Source organism: Myotis myotis, unplaced genomic scaffold (genome assembly GCF_014108235.1).
Source record: "Myotis myotis isolate mMyoMyo1 unplaced genomic scaffold, mMyoMyo1.p scaffold_m19_p_2, whole genome shotgun sequence".
NCBI classification, from domain to species: Eukaryota; Metazoa; Chordata; class Mammalia; order Chiroptera; family Vespertilionidae; genus Myotis; species Myotis myotis.
Genome location: NW_023416324.1, coordinates 163,408,452 through 163,428,217, shown reverse-complemented (window position 1 = coordinate 163,428,217; position 19,766 = coordinate 163,408,452).

The following is a 19,766-nucleotide window of genomic DNA, read 5'->3' as shown; positions in this document are numbered from 1 at the left end:
AATAATTATAACAGGATATTGTAAAAATTAAGTTACGAATTTTTTATTAAAACATTTCTTACATACTGTTATATTGGCTGGGCCGCAAAAATACTCGTGGGCTGCCTGTGGCCCATGGGCCATGAGTTTGACATGCTTGTTGTAGGGACATAGGCACTCTTACATGTTGATTGGTATGAATGGAAAAATTTTAAATCCCTTTGGAGGTAAACTTGGCAATTCTGCCTCTAGGGGTTTCTGAAAGCTGTCTTCACACGTGTGTAGAATGACATATACAAAACTTAGAAACCGCTGTAATGTTGCATCAATGGACCCTGAGTAAAAGATGGTATAGTGGAGGACTATATAGCCATTAAAAAAACATCGCTTTACAGATATGAAAAGAATTATCAGATACAGAGTTAAATAAAAAAATACAAGATGTAGAATAGCATATGTAGTGTGCAAACTGTTGTCCAAAAAATAGAAACATATGTATTTGTATAAAATATTCCTAGGAGGAGAAACAGTTCTTCCAGCAGGGAGAAAAACTGGGTAGCCGTATGATAGGAGTGGAAAAATGCCTTTTCACTATATGTTTTTATACTTTTTGAGTTTTCAGTCATACTGAATATATCATCTAGTAAAAAAAAAAAAATAATGTTCTTAAAATAACTGCAAGATAAAGGAAGCTTATACATTTCAGCCTGTACTATTCTAAATGGTCCTTTTTTGCCTTTAAATTTTAAGAATCATAATTCAGGAAAGTTTTTTTCAGCATGAAAAAATAGCATTGTGTGCTATGACCAATGTGGCTCAGTTGGTTGGAGCGTCATCTCATACACTGAAAGGTGTTGGGTTCAATCCCTGGTCAAGGCGTGTACGGGAGGCAACCGATTGATGTTTCTCATATTGATGTTTCACCTCTCTTCCCCTTCCTCTCAAATCAATGAAAACATATCCTTGGGTGAGGATTTAAAAAAAAGAATAGCATTGTTAATTTTTGGAAATAGCACAAGTGAATGAATTTGAATTTATTTAGCTTTAATGTACTATTTTAAAAATACTTGAATAGCAAAGCTTATGTTTCTAGGTAGCATGGCTAAGAACACTGAGCAAAGCCACATAAAAATGTAAAATTGGCCCTGGCCCGTTTGGCTCAGTGGATAGAGTGTCAGCCTGTGGACTGAAGAGTCTCAGGTTAGATTCTGGTGAAGGGCACGTGCCTGGGTTGCGGGCTCGGTCCCCTGTCAGAGTGTGCAGGAGGCAGCTGATAGATGATTCTCATCACTGATGTTTCTCTCTCTCCCTCTACCTTCCTCTCTGAAATCAATAAAAATATATTTTAAAAAATAAATGTAAAATTGTCAAAACTATCAGCTACTGAAACAATAACTAATACAGAGGCTAAGATTCTACAAAGTGGAGACTTAAGAGGTGAACTGGTTTGTAATCACTTTTTTACTGGTAGTGTGCGCCTACTCTGAATGCAGGATGAGAACCAGGGCTGCTGGTGGTGGACAAAGAAACTGTCAAAATTTTGGTCATTTCATGAAGCTTGAGGGTCATCAAACACAAGACCAGTTTTCCCATCAAGATAATCTCAGTGCTTTGCAATTTGAGGGCAGAAGCTAAAAGGCTAAAAACCTCTGAAAAGCAGAGAGAGTTGTCATCAGGCTTATAGTGCTAATGAGAAAAGTAAAGTTCAATACCTACCAAGGTAAGGAAGCCTATTAACACACCAGGGTCTCAAAGCCCTAGAACAGGGGTCTGCAAACTACATTCTAAGGACCAAATCTGTATGCCACCTATTTTTTTGTGGGGCCTGTGAGCTAAGAATGGCTTCAAATAGCCTTTAGATTCCTTAGCTCACAAGTACGTAATCCACAAGGAATTGAACTGTTGGACCAGTAATTTGTGCAAGTTTTGGATCATCAAAACAAGGACATGTAGTGTAGGAAGAAATTCCCTTCTTAGTCTCTACCTGTATGAATTTAGGTGAGCTACTTAACTTTCATCACCTCACTTTCTTAATTTGTAAATGGAAATCATGTCAGCAGAGTTGCTATAAGAGTTTAGTAATGTACATAGAACACCTGGCATAGACCCTGAGTCAAAGAGAAGAGGAGTGATCGTTTTTGCCTCCTGGCTACTCACCATATCCACCAGTCCACTTTCATTTAGTGCTTCATGCCCTCTTAAGTACCCCCTGTGTGGCATAAATACATTGCAATTAACTTCTGTCTACTGAAGAAGACTCCACTCACCTCTCCCCTGCCAGATGTGTCCACAGCTCTCTGTGTCACAAGAGATCTTGGCTCCAGAGGAAACCAGTTCTCAGAAATACTTCATGGCTTCCTCTAATTCCTATACTACTTCCACACATTTGGTTTGCACAAAGGCATGTAAAACACTAAAAAGAGATTCAAGACACCAGGGAGTTGAACCTCTACTGTATGTTGACCCATTACTTATTCCTGTGTAAAGATCTTAATAAACAATGATGACTTTAAAGTTGGAGTCTGATTTCTTTTTCCACAGAATATTTTGCCTAAGAAGGCAGTACTTGGAGCAACATGGGCCCTGAGTTCAACTGAGGGGACCCTGTTCATTACAATTTACTTACTTTACATTTCTCTTCAACTTGGCTTTTGGGCTCCCAGGCTGCCATAGTTAGAGGCTCTCCCTGGAGCTAGTTCAGTTCACAAGGCTTTCAGTCAGTGATCACCCATAGAAAGTGTGGGGTGTCTGTTTTTCACTGCAGATTAGACTAACTCTGAGCCCCAGGCTCAGGATGAGAACCCCACTCCCTGCTCAGTCTCTACCACACAAATGTAGATTCTGCTGGGTGCATTGACTGGGGTCCAGTTCAAAACACTAGGTGTTTCAGCAGAGGGTATGCAGTGCTACAAGGAACTGGTTAGGCAGGTCAGGGAGCACCAAACCCAAAGACGACGGCTGCAGGACATGACTCCCCCACCTAAGGCTGGGTTTCGGTTACTAGCATGAGGAGCTCAGGAGGTAGGGGAAAGTGGACCCTGCAGACCTGGCGTTTAGACCTTTGAGAAGGAAGCACCTCCCAGATGCTGGTACTCTGACAGGGCCTAGTGCAGTGATGGCGAACCTATGACACGCGTGTCAGAGGTGACACGCAAACTCATTTTTTTGGTTGATTTTTCTTTGTTAAATGGCATTTAAATATATAAAATAAATATCAAAAATATAAATCTTTGTTTTACTATGGTTGCAAATATCAAAAAATTTCTATGTGTGACACGGCACCAGAGTTAAGTTAGGGTTTTTCAAAATGCTGACACGCCGAGCTCAAAAGGTTCGCCATCACTGGCCTAGTGAGTCTAGTTCTAGAAGAGTTGGAAGAATTTGGCAGCTGGGGAGTAAACTGCCAATGCTGGGAGAAAAAATAAAATAGCTGTCCCTTTTTCCCTTTCCTCCTAGTATCTCTTATTAATAAAACTGAATAGGAAGCTTACTGACAAAGGCGTCTGGGAAAGTGTTTTTTATATCAAAGCAAAGTTTGACATGCCAAACTTGGACCTGAGAGACAAGAAGCGGGTGGGGAAAATTACCACAGATGTTTTCCTTTAATGGATTCTAGGACTAAGATACCGCAATTTCTAAAGCAAAAACCTGGAAAGCGACCCTCCTGACAAGTTGGAAGGGTAATATGTGTGGGGAAAATAATGCTTAAACATGCCCAGGTGAGGTAAAAGCTCATTAAGGATCTATGGGAGAAAACTGTAGAGAACCTTCCCGGGTGCCTGTAGAAAGCCCTCCCAGTTGTTTAGTGTCTATTGCCCTGATTATACCCTAGCGTCCCTATCTTGTCTGCAGCTGATGCTTCAGAAGATTATTTGTGTGCGCCATCCCTCACACAGACTAATGATCACTTAAACCAGGAGTCCTCAAACTTTTTAAACGGGGCCAGTTCACTGTCCCTCAGACCATTGGAGGGCCAGACTATAGTTTAAAAAAAAAAAACTATGAACAAATTCCTATGCACACTGCACATATCTTATTTTGAAGTAAAAAAAAAAAGGGGGGGGGGGACAAATACAATATTTGTATTTGCACGTGGCCCGCGGGCCGTAGTTTGAGGACCCCTGACCTAAACTAAAGCCATCATTGCCCTGAGTCCCTACACACTTTCCAATTCCTCACCTACGGGAATGAAAAGAACCCCTCTCTGAAATGTCTTAGAAAATGTCTATGGAAAATTAAGGCATTGGGCATCATTGCTAAATTCCCAGAGCTCCTAGGAGGGTGTCCCAGAAATAAGAAGAGAACACAAGATTTAGAGGAGGGCAACTGAGTAACTGAAATAGATCATAATGAAGTCACTCTCCAGAGTAATCCTAGATTGCAAAAAAAAAAAGAAAATAGATGACAGAGGAATTGGGAAGTAACGTTAGCAAGAGACACTGAGATGATACTAAGTCAATTTGGTTTTAACATGTAAGAATCCACTTCCAAAGAGTTCTTTTCTTAACCTTTTTTTTCAACCTGTATTAAAGGGCACTGACTGGACTGAAACTGGCAAAAGTGTTTCATGACTAGTGCTGTACCCATGAACAGCTCTTTCTACAATTAGTACTTTAGGAAAACACGCAGGCATGAATAAAATATACTACAATAATGGGAACTGGACAATGCTGCAGCTTACAGTTTCTTAAGCACCTTAAGAATACAAACTCCATTCATTATTTATTTATTTATTTTATTTATGTTAATTCTCACCCAAGGATATTTTTTCCATTTATTATTATTATTTTTTAGAAAGAAAGAAAGGGAGGGAGGGGGAGAAAGAAAGAAACATCCATATGAGAAAGACACATCAATTGGTTACCTCCCCCATACGCCCCGGACTTACGGGGGTGCGGGGAGTAGAACCAACCAGGTACGTGCCCTTAGCTGGAAATCGAGCCCACAATCCTTCAGTGTTTGTTCTGATACTCTAACCACTGGGAAACACCAGCCAGGGCTACAAACTCCTTTTAAAGGACACTTCCCCACAGACACATCTAAAGTGTCTAAGCACAAACATCTAAAGTTAACCAACACAAGATTCTGAAAGTGAATGGCAACTTAATGGTTAAAATTTGATCTATGGTGAAACACGCAGTAACCTCTAAAACCAGTCACCACCAAGTTGTAATTTATACAACTGTCTTCTAAGTTTATTGAATTGAAAACTGTGTTCAAAAATCTCTAGATCTCAAAAATGATTGTCTCTTGCCGGAACCGGTTTGGCTCAGTGGATAGAGCGTCGGCCTGCGGACTGAAAGGTCCCGGGTTCGATTCCGGTCAAGGGCATGTACCTGGGTTTCGGGCACTTCCCCAGTGGGGATGTGCAGGAGGCAGCTGATCGATGTTTCTCTCTCATCGATGTTTCTAACTTTCTATCTCTCTCCCTTCCTCTCTGTAAAAAATCAATAAAATATATTTAAAAAAAAAAAAATGATTGTCTGGCAAAACACCTTGTAAACAACAAAAACCATGTATTTTGATCCCTTCTATTGGCAAATGCTTACAAAACTTAAAGCTTTTATTTGTATAAAGCTAAAATTACATGAATTTTAAAAAATATATTCTTATTGATTTCAGAGAGGAAGGGAGAGGGAGAGATAAAAACATCAACGATGAGAGAGAATCATTGACCACCTGCCTTTTGCACACCCACTACTAAGGATTGAGCCCACACCCTGGGCATGTGCTCTTGACCAGAATCGAACCCAGGACCCTTCAACCCCCTAGGCCTACACTCTATCCACTGAGCCAAACTGCTTAGGGCTAAAATCATATGAATTTAATTGGTTTATTTTTAGAAGAATAAATTTTCCTTTGAGCCAATAAGAACAAGTCACACAACAAAAATAGATAAAAGGCATAATTACCTAAGACTTATGTCTTTACAGAGGAAGAAATGGCAACTTTAATATTCATGATAATAAAAGCAGCCAAAAAGAGGAGAGCTAAGAGGGTAAGGACTGAATGAAGGGGCAACCCTACCCTCTGACTCCTGGTTGAATTATGACAAGGGGAGCCCAGCAGGAAATCAGAGAGTATGATCGCAGTGTTTACCTCCCTGATTCCTCTGCGGGATCACCCCAGTCTGTGTCTGGCTGTGCCCCGCAACTGGAAGTCCTAACTCCTGTAGGTAGTGCTCCCCACACAGCCTCTCTTCCCAGATTTTGGTATCTGCTTCCTCCTCTCTACTCCTCTGTTCTAGAAGTGGTAACAGCTCTCTGGCATTGCTACACAGAACCATCTTGTGCTTTCCCTACACTATGCCCAGGCCTTTGTAAATATTAAATTGTCCAGTTTAGCTGAGCCCTCTATTTCTCACCAGGCCCCTGACTGATACTGTTAGCTAGATGACGAAGCATACCCAATATTAAAAGTCATGGAAATGCCCCATTTTTTTGAAAGATAACTGAATAGTACCTTTAAAATGGGTACATTTAAAAAAATCATTTTTGTTGAAAGTATTACATATGTCCTCTTCCCCCCCCCCATTAACTCCCTCCAGCCACCCCCACCTTCCAAAATGGGTACATTTTTATTGTGTTAATTATACCTCAATAAAATTTATAAAAATCTTCACCCAAGGCTATTTTTTATGTATTTATTTTTTTTGTTTTTAGAGAGAGAAACATCGATTGGCTGCCTCCAGTATGGGTCCTGTCAGGGATTAAAACAGGGGTGGGCAAACTTTTTGACTCGAGGGCCACAATGGGTTCTTAAACTGGACCGGAGGGCCGGAACAAAAGCATGGATGGAGTGTTTGTGTGAACTAATATAAATTCAAAGTAAACATCATTACATAAAAGGGTATGGTCTTTTTTTTTTTTTTTTTTAGTTTTATTCATTTCAAACGGGCTGGATCTGGCCCGCGGGCCGTAGTTTGCCCACAGCTGGATTAAAACCACAACCTTTGGGTGTACAGGATGATGCTCACACCAACTGAGCCACTTGGCCAGGTCTCAATGAAGTTGATTTCTAAAAAATATATATTTCATTGATTTCAGAGAGGAAGGGAGAAGGAGAGAGAGATAGAAACATCAATGATGAGAGAGAATCATTGATCACCTGCCTCCTACATGCTCCCTACTGGGGATCCGCAACCCAGGCATGTGCCCCAACCAGGAATTGAACCATGACGTCCTGGTTTATAGGTTGATGCTCAAACACTGAACCACACCGACTGAGCAATAAAGTTGATTCTTTTAAAATTCGTCCTATCTGTGACCCATGCCCATTGGTTCCTATATGTCACTCAGTGATCCTTTGCTTAGTTCCCATGTCACAAGAGATCCCTGCCTACATGCTTCCTAATGTCTCAAGAGATCCCTGAACCACAAGAAAAATACTTCACAGAGAGAAAAAGAACCTAAAACCTTCACAGCTTGCTCACGTTATTATGCCAGTTCCACATACGGTATTTGTCTTGAATAAAGGTATATTTTTAAAAGTTTGTAATCTGAAGGTACTAAGAGAGTTCAACCTCAGCTGTATGTGTGTTTCTCTGTTTCTTCTTCCTGTCTCTGGTTCTTAGTAAATGGCAGTCTTTAAATTTGGGGACTAGTATCTCTTTCTTCTACTCTCTATTATACCTCATTTTAGCTATTTTCAACCAGTAAATAAGGAGGAAAGGACATGCATTCACATTTACTATTACGTGAGTACCTATTGTGTCCAAAATATTTTTTATTAATTCCAAGAACATATTTTCAGAACGTTTCTGAAAATGCTGTTGAAAAATGACCTTACCTGGGATGATCCCAGCATTCACTCTCCCTCTCAAGTCACTTTCTCCAGAATTATCTCAGGTTTTCAAAATACCTCTCCTGTTTTTGCTTTCCTAGGTTCCCTTAAATGTCTAGAAGGGCTTCATGTGGTAATAGGGTTCTAGGTGAGGAGGGATGCAGGAGGAATGCAGTGTCAAGGAAAAAAGAGATTGTGTGATGTTGTGCGTGTACTGGTCTTTTATAACTTGGACATTAGTCAAAGACTGCATTATTAATATCACATACTTTAATATATATACATATATTACTGATTTCAGAGAGGAAGGGAAAGGAAGAGAGAGAGATAGAAACATCAATGATGAGAGAATCATTGATGGGCTGCCTCCTGCACACCCCCCATTGGGGATTGAGCCTGCAACCCCCGGCATGTGCCCTGCCCGGGAATCACTGTGACCTCCTGGTTCATAGGTTGACGGTCAAACACTGAGCCACACCAGCCCAGAAAATATCACATACTTTTTGGTATAAATGTAAAGATGTTAAATTTGAAAGCTATTAAATTCCTCCACCCTTACTCTAAAGAAATTAAGTTATTATATGTAAAAAATATCCCAATTATAAACATCAAATATCTGAATTTTGAATTAAGGTACTGTTATGAATCACACTTACGGTTATAACTTACTTTAATATTCACTTTGGTAAAATGTATGTCAAGAGCCTCAAGCTATTCAATTTGATTCATCACCTCTAAATTATGTCTTGTTTGGGGACAACTATAGAGTTCCAACTAATGAAAACTAAAATATGACTGCCTACAGGTATGAGATGATAACATTTCCAAGAGTTAACATATATTGAAAACTAACTATGGACTGTGCTATGTGCTTAACATCACCTTTAATCCTTTCAACAATTCTATGAAGTAGACACTATTACTACATCTATTTTACAGATGACAAAAATGGAAACTCAAAGAGATTAAATAGTTTGCTGAAGGTCAGATAGCAAGAGGTAGATTCAGGATTTGACTCTAGAGATTGAACTCAGATTTACTACTCTATTCTATTCAAAAAGGAAATAATCCAGGACATGATTTACAAGGGGAAAAGAAAGGGATTGCACAGTTCTAAACACTTAATAAAGGGATGGTATACCCTATTTTATAGAGGAAGAACTTGAGACCAGGCCAGTTGACACTTCTCAAGGGGATTCTGATAGTAAGTGGAAAAGGCCAGGATTTGTGTCCAGATTGGAGTCCAAGATCCATGTTCTTTCAAGCAAAATGCACTGCCTTCTTAAATATGTTAGATTTTAAAAATATAAGGGTTAAATATACTTGTACAACACCTGAAATTTGTAAATCATATTTATTTCTAGTGATTAAAGTTGAGGGATAGTAAGATTTCCTATCCTACAGCAGAAAAGAGAGGTGGGCCCGGGCAAGCCTGAGGACAGAGAGAGTGGTTGGTAGAGAACAATATGCTGCAGGGGAGGGGAGAAAGGGTCAGAGAGTTAGGAGAAAAATCAGCTGGTGTGGGAGCTGACAGTGAGACTGTTCTAAGAAGGGTGAATGAGCAAATGCCAAATTCCATTGAGAAGTCAGTTGGGATAAAGACAGATAAATGTCTATAGGAATTAACAATTTTGAAGTCTTAGATGACCCCAGTAAAAGTGGATTGGGTACAGTATGAGCAGAAATCAGACTGGAGTGAGTTCTGAAGTTTGAGTGGGAGGGAAGAAATGGAGATGGTTGTACAGACAACAATGTAGAGAAGTTTGGTTCTGAAAGAAGGTAGAGAGATTAGGGTGTAGCTATTGTGGGAAGGGGAGAACACTTGGGCATATTTAAATGTCAGAGGGAGGGAGTTGAAGGACTGGGTGAAAAGGTGAAGGGACTAAGAAGTACAAATTGGAATTTACAAAATAGTCATGGGAATGTAGAGGACAGCATAAGGAATCTATTCAATGATATTGTAATGGCTATGTATTGTGACAGGTGGGTACTGGGAATATCGGAGGGAACACTTTGTAAAGTATATGATTATCTGACTACCATGCTGTACACCTGTAACTAATACAAAATAATATTGAATGTAAACTGTACTTGAAAATTTTTTTTAAAAGTGTCAATAGAGAGCGTCCAGTTGAGAAGGAACATTTTCCTATACACACCTAGGCAAAAAAAGGGGATAAGTCCTGCATAAGAGGAGATGGCTTTTTAAAAAATGTATGTTTTTATTTATTTCAGAGGGGAAGAGAGATGGACAGAGAGATAGAAACATCAATGATCGGCTGCCTCCTGCATGCCCCATATTGGGGATTGAGCCCACAACCCTGGGCATGTGCCCTGACCAGGAATCAAGTGCTGACTTCCTGGTTCATGGGTTGATTGATGCTCAACCACTGAGCAACACTGAACAGGCGAGACAGCTTTTTTGTTGTTGTTGTGCGAGTGAAAGAGGGAACAGGATGAATGAAATTTAAAGATTTGTTAGGTTTATGCCCACAGGTCAATGTAGTTCTTGCTTGATGGCTCCAATTTTCCTATTCTTAGTTGAGAGTGAGTAGGGAGGGTGTCTGTATAAGATTTGAGGAGAGAAAAACATTGTAGGGACTCTTCCATCACCTTGTTAACCAAAATATACAAGGCCAAAGTGAGAGGGAACAAGCATTTATTTGAGATCACAAGGAGTAGCTATTCAGGAAGCACTGATTCAGGCAGTAACCCCAAAAGAGTTCCAATTAGGAGATAAAGACAGTGAGTATTTATGAGAAAGGGAAGGGGAACAATTATATCAATAGAAGAAAGGTATTTCTATAGGTGCAGATAAGCTAACACAGTGACACTGATTTTAAACGTTTTTAATTTTCAATGTGGCAGTCATAGTATTTGCTTTCTTATTATCTTTGCAAATAGTTCTTTGGGACACATGCTGCTTTAGTCCAGAGGTCATTTTGCCGTGCTTTGACACTGCAAAGATCTGAGGCATGAGACGTGCAAGGCAGATCCTCTGGGATGGCAGTTCCGACTCCATTTTAAAGTGGCTCTATTTATATATTTACTTATTTTACAGCCTATTTGGATTCCCTTGGCTTTACCTGCCTCTTATTCCAGCCACTGCTACAGCAACCAGTTCTGCCTGGACTCTGAACAGCCTCATGTGGCTGCTACCACATAGCACCTGACCTCAAGCCTGTGCCAGGTGTCAGGTCTGGGATTTGATGTTACCCTACTTACAAGTTCAGAAGTTAGCCTATTACTGTTTCATGGATACAGGTTAATAGGAGATTCCTGGGTCAGAAATAAAGGAACCTTATCATTCATGGCACAATATGCAGCATGAGTATCATTTTTGCGTCAGTTCTTGCCAAGGTGAAGAGACAAGAGAACTTGTTCTTGAACATCTATGAGAATCTTCTTGGGAGACTATTAGAGGAGGCTGAGATGCTGTGTGAACAAGTGACCTATTGGCACAATTTTGTATAAGTGCTAATGTGACCTCATTTGCACCCACAGGTTGATAAGGCCTGGAGCATTCAGGTTGTACTTCCATGGCGATGCATGCCTAAAGATAGTGTAAGGTAAGATGGCAAGACTAGGTTCTAAAATCAGGTAGATGTAGGTTCAAATTTTGCTCCTAGCTGGGTAGTCCTAACCTCTCTGAGTGTTTCCTCAACTAAAACAGACCAAAAAAAATCTTCCTCACAGAGTTGTTGAGACAATGAAATGATACGGCATGTGTGGCAGGACAAGTTTTTGAAATAGTAACCATGAGTTTACCCTGTCCTGGCATTATTTGGTCCATCCCATATTTAGTCAGCTGGGCTATTCGACATTTATTCCTTCAGAGAAGTTCACCTCAGGAAAAGCAGAGGAGAAGAGGAAGAAGCAGCAGCAGCTAGTTCTAGGCTTCTGAGTTGGGAAATCTAGCTCCAGAGAGAACTTACAACACAAGAATAATAGAGTTGGTCCTGACCAGTTTGGCTCAGTAGATAGAGCATCGACCTGCGAACTCTGAGGGTCCCAGGTTTGATTCCAGTCAAGGGCATGTACCTTGGTTGCGGCACATACCCAGTGGGGGGTGTGCAGGAGGCAGCTGATTGATGTTTTTCTCTCATCGATGTTTCTAACTCTCTATCTCTCCCCCTTCCTCTCTGTAAAAAAAATCAATAAAATATATTTTTAAAAAAAGAATAATAGAGTTGTAAGACAATCTGATGTTGAGTTAAGGGGATTAGAATATGTCACCTCCAAGTAGACCACTTGGTATAAAGTCTTTTTTTTTTTTAAGATTATTTTAAATGGAATACATTTGAGATTCAACAGATGCAGAAAAATAGCCTTCTCGAAGCCTCCCTTATATTACTAAAAAATAACAACATCTAAGAAATAAATTCCTCTTCAGGGTCTATCTACTCCCAGAAGGGAGAACACAAATAAAGCCTACCTCAAATTCCTTCGCCAGGGAATTTTATGGATCAGAAGGAGACAGAGAGACCACTCATACCTGTGCAAACATTATTACAACTTTCTTGTCTATTTGTTCTCCTGAAAACACCCAACACTTTTATAGTTTCCAAATGTCATTTATCTTCCTGTAAATGCCTTTCCGTCCCTTCCCCTTCACCTATTAAGATGGTGTATATGCCTCAAATTCTAACCCTTCTTCAGAGTTACTTTTCATTGAATTCTCCTGCATGTGTATGCATGGCACATATAAACTCTGTTTTTTTCTCCTATTAATCTGTATTTCATCAGTTTAATTTTCATGGCCACAACAACTGAACTAGGAGGGAGGAGAAAAAAGTATTTTTCCTCCCCTACATGAGAAGGACAGGCTTCCCTGACCTCAAACAAAATGAAGAATCTATAGGCTGGTAGAGGAGGAGGGGAAGTATTACAAATGCAGGTGTAATACATATATGTCCCTAGAGAGGGAGACCCTGTGCCCCAGACCCCTGCCTGTCTCTGAAAGATCTAAGACAACATGGAAACAGAGCAGATGACCTTCAACAACCTTAGAGCTTCCCTTGCCCCACTGTGGGCTGGGGGCGGAAGAACATTTTCTGTATGCTCAATGGTGACACAGACATGTAGCCCAGAGGGTTTTTGGACCCAACAAAATCCTGCAGATGGTGCGGGGGGCCACTAAGCACCAGATAGACTGTGCTGGTGTGAACAGATAACCACCAAGGATCACATGCATTCCCTAGGAGCCTAATGCAAGACCCCCTAGAACTTAGGCACAACTCAGGTAAAGCACGAGGAAGCCAATTTAACTGAAACTAAATTTTGCCACCCCAGATATCAGGGGCTCACAGTAGAAATTCAGTTGAATTAAGGAAGAGTAAAGCTACTGGACAAGTTCTTCTGGTTCAAGATTAGTATCACCTGTTTGTAGAGCTCATCCAGGATGTCTTAGACTTCAGAGGTAGCCCATATTGCTTGAGGACATAGTCTAACCCTAGACTAGGATTAGAGCCAAGTCATCCTGACACAAAGGCTATGATCTGGCTGGAAATGTGCTGTGTGTTGCTGACGTGACCCCTCAAAAGCCTGCTGATTTCCGAAATGCCAGTAGACAGTGATGAGACCAAGTATGAAAGAGTCCTACAGAAAGATTAAATTCCCTAGACCTGTGGTCGGCAAACTGCGGCTCGCGAGCCACATGCGGCTCTTTGGCCCTTGATTGTGGCTCTTCCTAAGCCTTAGGAGTACCCTAATTAAGTTATTAACAATGTACCTACCTATATAGTTTAAGTTTAAAAAATTTGGCTCTCAAAAGAAATTTCAATTGTTGTACTGTTGATATTTGGCTCTGTTGACTAATGAGTTTGCCGACCACTGCCCTAGACAGATACAGGACGACTGATAAAAGAGGGTGAAATGCCCTGGCCAGAGTGCCTCAGTTGTTTGAGCATCGTCCTGTGCACTGAAAGGTCGCAGGTTCAATTCCCAGTCAGGGCACATGCCCAGGTTGTGGGTTTGATCCCCGGTCGGTTGGGACGTGTGCAGGAGGCAACCAATTGATGTTTCTTTCCAACATTGATGTTTCTCTCTCTTCCTCTCCCTTCCTCTCTCTCTCTAAAAAAAATGGGGGCGGGGGGAGGTGAAGCACCCTTGTTAGAATTTGTATTCATGATTAAATTTTCTAAATCAGAGATGAATAAAGTCATTGTTATAGATGAATTGTATGCCCCCCCCAAAGATATGTTGAAACACTATCCCCATTACCTCAGAATGTGACCTCATTTGGAAATAGGATCATTGCAGATATAATCATTAACATGAGGTCATATTGGATTATGATGGGCCTCTAATCCAATATGACTGATGTCCTTATAAGAAAATGTCCATGTGAGAATACAGACACACAAGAAGAATGCAATATAATGACAGAGGCAAAGAGACCCGAGTTATATAGCTATAGGCGAAGGAATGCCTACAAAGATTGCTGATAACACCAGAAGCTAAGAGTAAGGCATAGAATAGATTCTTCCCTAGATTCTTCCCAACATCCTGATGACTACTTGATTTTGGACTTCTAGTCTCCAGAACTGTGAGAGAATACAGTTCTGTTGTTTTAAGCCACCCAGTTTGTGGTAATTTCTTGTGGCAGCCGGAGGAAACTAAGAAGCCATTATAATGCCCTTGTCCTAGGGTGGATTTTTAAAAAACGGAGCCTCTTTTTGGGAACGGCAGAATAATTTCAATGGCACTAGCCTCAGCTGCCAAAGTAGAGAAGCCCTCAAAACCCTTCCAAAGCTGGCACACCTCTTAATCTGCTGTAAAAACGGGGGCCAGGGTATGTGGGGAGAAACCAAGTTTTGGAGGATGAGTTACTCTCCACAGCACTGTCCAGCTCCCAGTGGCCAGGGGAGAAATTACTTAATTATTTAGGACCTTAATATTGCTGCTAAGACTTTAGGGAAGTGCAGGCATTTTACTACTACTACTACTTCGTGGTAAAAATGGACAACTACATTCACAAAGAGAACCTACCACTAATAATGCAGAAGCTAAGTCAGGCCTTAGGGAAAACACTGTCTCAGAGCCAGAAAACGACCAGAGAGTCCCCACAATACCTAATTGTGTTGGTATACATTCTCCCTCTCAGGTAGCTACCCAAGGCCCCAGAACGCCTATACTGTCTGAGAGAAAAAAAAAGATGGCAGATGACATGGCTGAATCCTGCTGCCTTTAAACCAAATCAGTGCCTCTACCCTTCCTTCTAGCTAAGTGGTTCTCAACCTGTGGGTCGCGACCCCGTTGGCGGTCCAACGACCCTTTCACAGGGTCGCCTAAGACCATCCTGCATATCAATATTTACATTATGATTCATAACAGTAGCAACGTTACAGTTATGAAGTAGCAACAAAAATAATTTTATGGTTGGGTCACAACATGAGGAACTGTATTTAAAGGGCCAGAAGGTTGAGAACCACTGTTCTAGCTGTATGAGACCAGTCTGAGGAAGGCCACATCTCTGGGAAGTAGAGGAAATGGAACTAATATTCCAGTAGGAAGACTCTTCAGGGGATACCAAAGAGGTATCATCCACACGGATGCAGGCGAGCATATTGCCCTGGAGCTATGCTTACCAAGAACCCAAGGAGCCCAGAGGGAATGTGGCATTAGTTAACTATTACTGCATCACCAATGACTCCAAAAATTAATGACAAACATTTATCATCTCACATAGTTTTTGTGTGTCAGGAATTCTGGAGTGGCTTAGATGGGTGGTTCTGGGTAGAGCTCTTACCAGGTTAAAGACAAGATGCCATCTGAAGGCTTGACTGGGACTGGCAAGTCAGTGCTGGCTGTTGGCAGGAGGCCTCCGCTCCTTGCCATGTGGGTCTCTACAGAGCTGCTTAAGTGTCCTCATGACATAGCACCTGGTTTTCTCCAGAGCAAGTGATCCAAGAAGGAGCAAGGTAGCATCTGGGATGCCTTTTATGACCTCATTTTGGAAGTCTCATGCTGTCACTTCTGTCACAGTCTTTTCATTAGAAACAAGCCATACAGTCTGGTCTATATCAAAGAGGAGAAGAATTAGGTGTCAGTTTTGGAAGGGAAACATGGCAAAGAATTTGAAGATTTTTAAAATTCATCACATAATATCATGAACACAATCCTGAGCTGCTTTGTAAGAGAGTTAATGTCCTGTAAAATCTAATTTAAGATAAATACCCAGGTCCCATAATCATGAAGGTCAGGGACTTTGGGATGAGAAGTAATTTTCTTTGCAATTATGCCCTAAAACATAAACATGACCAATGAGCAAAAATGCAGAAATTTGCTGGGGATTTCTGGGAAAGTTTTCCCCCCCTTCCCTTTTTTTCTTGTCTCAAACATAGTTGTGATGGCTGGAGCTGCGAAAGCTATCTTGAAAGTATGAGTAAAAGGCCAAGTCCTGACTTCATTGAACCAGTACCAGCCTGCCTACCCTAGACATCTTGTTATGTATGAGAAACAACTATTACTTAAACCACTGGTATTCAAGTTTTCTGTTACTGACAGCCCAAAGCATTCCTAACAAATGTCAATGACATAGTAGGAAAGAGGAAAAACAAAAGGAGTCAATTCTTAGCTTTTGAATTTAAAACCTAGCTGCCGAGCTGGGCCACTGTGGCTCCGTGGTTCAGCATCAACCCATGAACCAGGAGGTCATGGTTTGATTCCCGGTCAGGGCAAATGGTCGGATTGTGGGCGCGGTCCTCAGTGTGGGGTGTGCAGGAGGCAGCTGATCAATGATTCTCTCTCACCATTGATGTACCTATCTCTCTCCTTCTCCCTTCCTCTCTCTGAAATCAATAAAAACATATTTAGAAAAAAAAGAAAGAAAAAGCCCCTAGGCCTCAGGGTGGTAAAAAAACCCAAAAACCTCAGGGTATGGACAATAGATTTAGAAGGCTAATTGGTGACTAGTATGCAGGCTACCCCAGACTACATAAAAATTCCCTAAATGATAATAGTTAAATTGAGTTGTAGAAAAATAAAATTACATTTCTTATTATATGTGTTTGTGCACTAAGATTTATACTTACTATATGGTAGTTCTCATTTGACTGAAAATGTTATCCTTTCTTACTCTTTACTGTCTTACTATCACTCTAAACCAGCAATTTTCAACCAGTGTGTCCCAAGAATTTTTAAAACAAGCAATACCTAACTATTTAGTCAGGGACACTTACCTCTTTTCCCTTAGATTGTCAAATTTAAAAAAATGACCACAGCCAACACATCAATAGCCATCTGGTATAAATGCCTTGCCTTCAACCATAAATATATAGGTTATATAATAGAGTTGAATCTTATTGGTCATGTCACATAATAAGGTTGTGTCTGATTGGTTAATTCTTGCTATCAAAAATTATTATATACATGTATAGGCAACTGATTCTTTTTTTTTTCTGTAGCAAATTTATTTATCCATTAAACAAAATTTGATTGATTTCTTTCTCTGTTTCTTCTCCTTCTCATTACAGCAATACCTTTAACATTTCTTGTAATGCTGGCTAGGTGGTGATATACTCCTTTAGCTGTTTTTTGTCTGAAAAGCTCTTTATTTGACCATTTATTTTGAATGATACTCTTGCTGGATATAGTAATCTTGGTCTCAGATCCTTGCTTTCCATTACCTTGAGTACTTCATGCCATTCCCTTATGGCCTGTAAGTTTCTGATGAGAAATCAGGTGTCAGCCTTATGAGAACTCCTTTGTAGGTAACAGTTCTTTTCTCTTGCTGCCTTTAAGATTCTCTCTTTGTCTTTAATTTTTGGCATTTTAATTATGATGTGTCTAGGTATGGGCCTGTTTGTGTTCTTCTTGCTTGGGATTCTCTGTGCTTCCTGGATTGTTTGACTTTTTCCTTTACCAGATTAATAAAGTTTTCTGCCATTATTTCTTCAAAAACGTTCTCTATCCCTTTCTGTCTCTTCTAGCACACCTGCTATTCTAATATTGTTACATTTCACATTGTCCCACACCTCCCTTAAGCTGTCCTCCTGTTTTTTTTCTCTGGTTTTCTGATTGAGTGATATTTTCAACTCTATCTTCTAATTCACTTATTTGATCCTGAGATTCCCCTAATCTGCTCTGTAATCCTTTTAATGTGTTCTTTATTTGTACTGTGTCATTCTTTATCTCGTAGTTACTATATCTTTTTTTTCATGCTCTTGAGCATCTTTACCATCATTATTCTGAACTCTGTTTCAGATAAATTTCTTATCTCTGCTTCATTTATTCTTCTGGAGAATTCTCTAGTTCTTTCATTTGGGGGTTGTTTCTTTGTCTCCTCATTTTGGCTGCCTGTTTGGGTTTGTGACTATATATTAGGTAGATCCACTACACCTCTCAATCTCTAGGCAGGATAGTGTTAAAGGCTGTTTCTGATGAATTAGATCAGGCAAATACTCATAGCCTCCAGAAACCCCCTCTGCCTACAGACTAATAGGATTCTGACTTTAATTGCCCCCAGGCAATCATCATGTGGTGAGAGTTTTTTTCAACAGGGTGGGGCAGTTGCTACTGCCTGGAGGCCAATTGTTATTTTTAGTTTCTTAAGTGGCCTTAGAGCAAGGTGTTTTCCAATAGGGTGGGTCAACTGTCTTCCCCACAGGCAAGGCAGATGTCTATGTGGGAAAGATATCCTCTGCTGTGTGAGGGATTGACTCAGTCCAGGAAACTTAGAGTGTTGCCGGGAGCCGGTCCATGCTTGCTGTTTCAAGGGACCTGGCATATATGGCATACTGTTCTTAATATGTTTGCTCACCTTCTTGGCACTATGTGTTTTAACCAAGGTCTCTGAGAAAGGTTGTTTCCCCAGGTAGGGATTTTCCCCTGAAGTTAGGGAGGGAATAAAACCTCTTAACTAAGTGCCAGGCGGGTAATTAATCACTTTAACTACGAACAATCATGCTTAAGCTACATAATCTTTACTCCCTGGAATGGAGATAAGAAACGCCCTAACCTTTGTAATAGAGACTGATAGGATTGAATCAACTGGTATAAATAGAGATGTAAAAAGACAGCAAGAGACAGAACTTAGAATACAGAACTTAGAACACAGAACTTAGAATACAGAGCTTAGAACACAGAGCTAAGAAGACAGAACCTACACAGAACCTACAGACAGAAGAACTTCGCTGGAGAGAACATGGCAAAAGATCCTGGACTGAACCTGACTACAGAAATTGGCAAGAGAACCTGACTAGAACCTGGTGACTGAACCTGGCTGGAGAACCTGGACAGAACCTGGCTGGAGAACCTAGCGAGGGAACATGGGTACAGAACCTGGCTGGAGATCCTAGCCAGAACTTTGCTGGAGATCCAGACCAGAACTTGGCTGGAGATCCTGGCTAGAGATCCTGGCTAGGCTGCTGATCAACTGAACGCTGTCTCCGTGTCCTTCCTTCTTCGCCGACTCTGTCTATGCCTTTGGGGACCCCTGGACCTGCTGGGGTTGGACCCCGGCAGAGTGTCTGCCTTCTGAGCTCTATCCCCAAAGTCCCCAGTCCTGGCTTCTGCTCACACAACTCCAGTCCACTCTGCCCTCCCTCTGCCAGAGCACAAGGTGAGTGGCTCCACAGGGAATTTTGTGCATTGGCCCTTTAAGAGAGTGACTGGATTTCCATCTGTCTCTCCCTGGCAGATAGCACCCCACTACTTTTCACAGCCAGATGTTATGTGGGTACCCTCCTCAGTTTTGGTGCTCTCTGCTGGGGGGCCCAGCTTGGGAATTAGATCCCATAGTTCTCAATGGCAACCCCCCACAGCTGAGATATTGCTCTGGACTTTAGTTGTCTGTGAGTGGCCGGTCAGCCCTTTGATGCCTCTGCCCTTCCTACCAGTCTCTATGCGGTCTTCACTTTCAGTCCTTGGGTGTCAGGGTTCTCTCCTGCGAGTTTTCTGTTGATTATTCAGGAAGTTTTTCTGTAATTTAGTTATAAGACCAGTTTGTTCCTGGGAGCATGTCCATGCACATCCACTTATTCTGCTGCCATTTTTAATCTCTC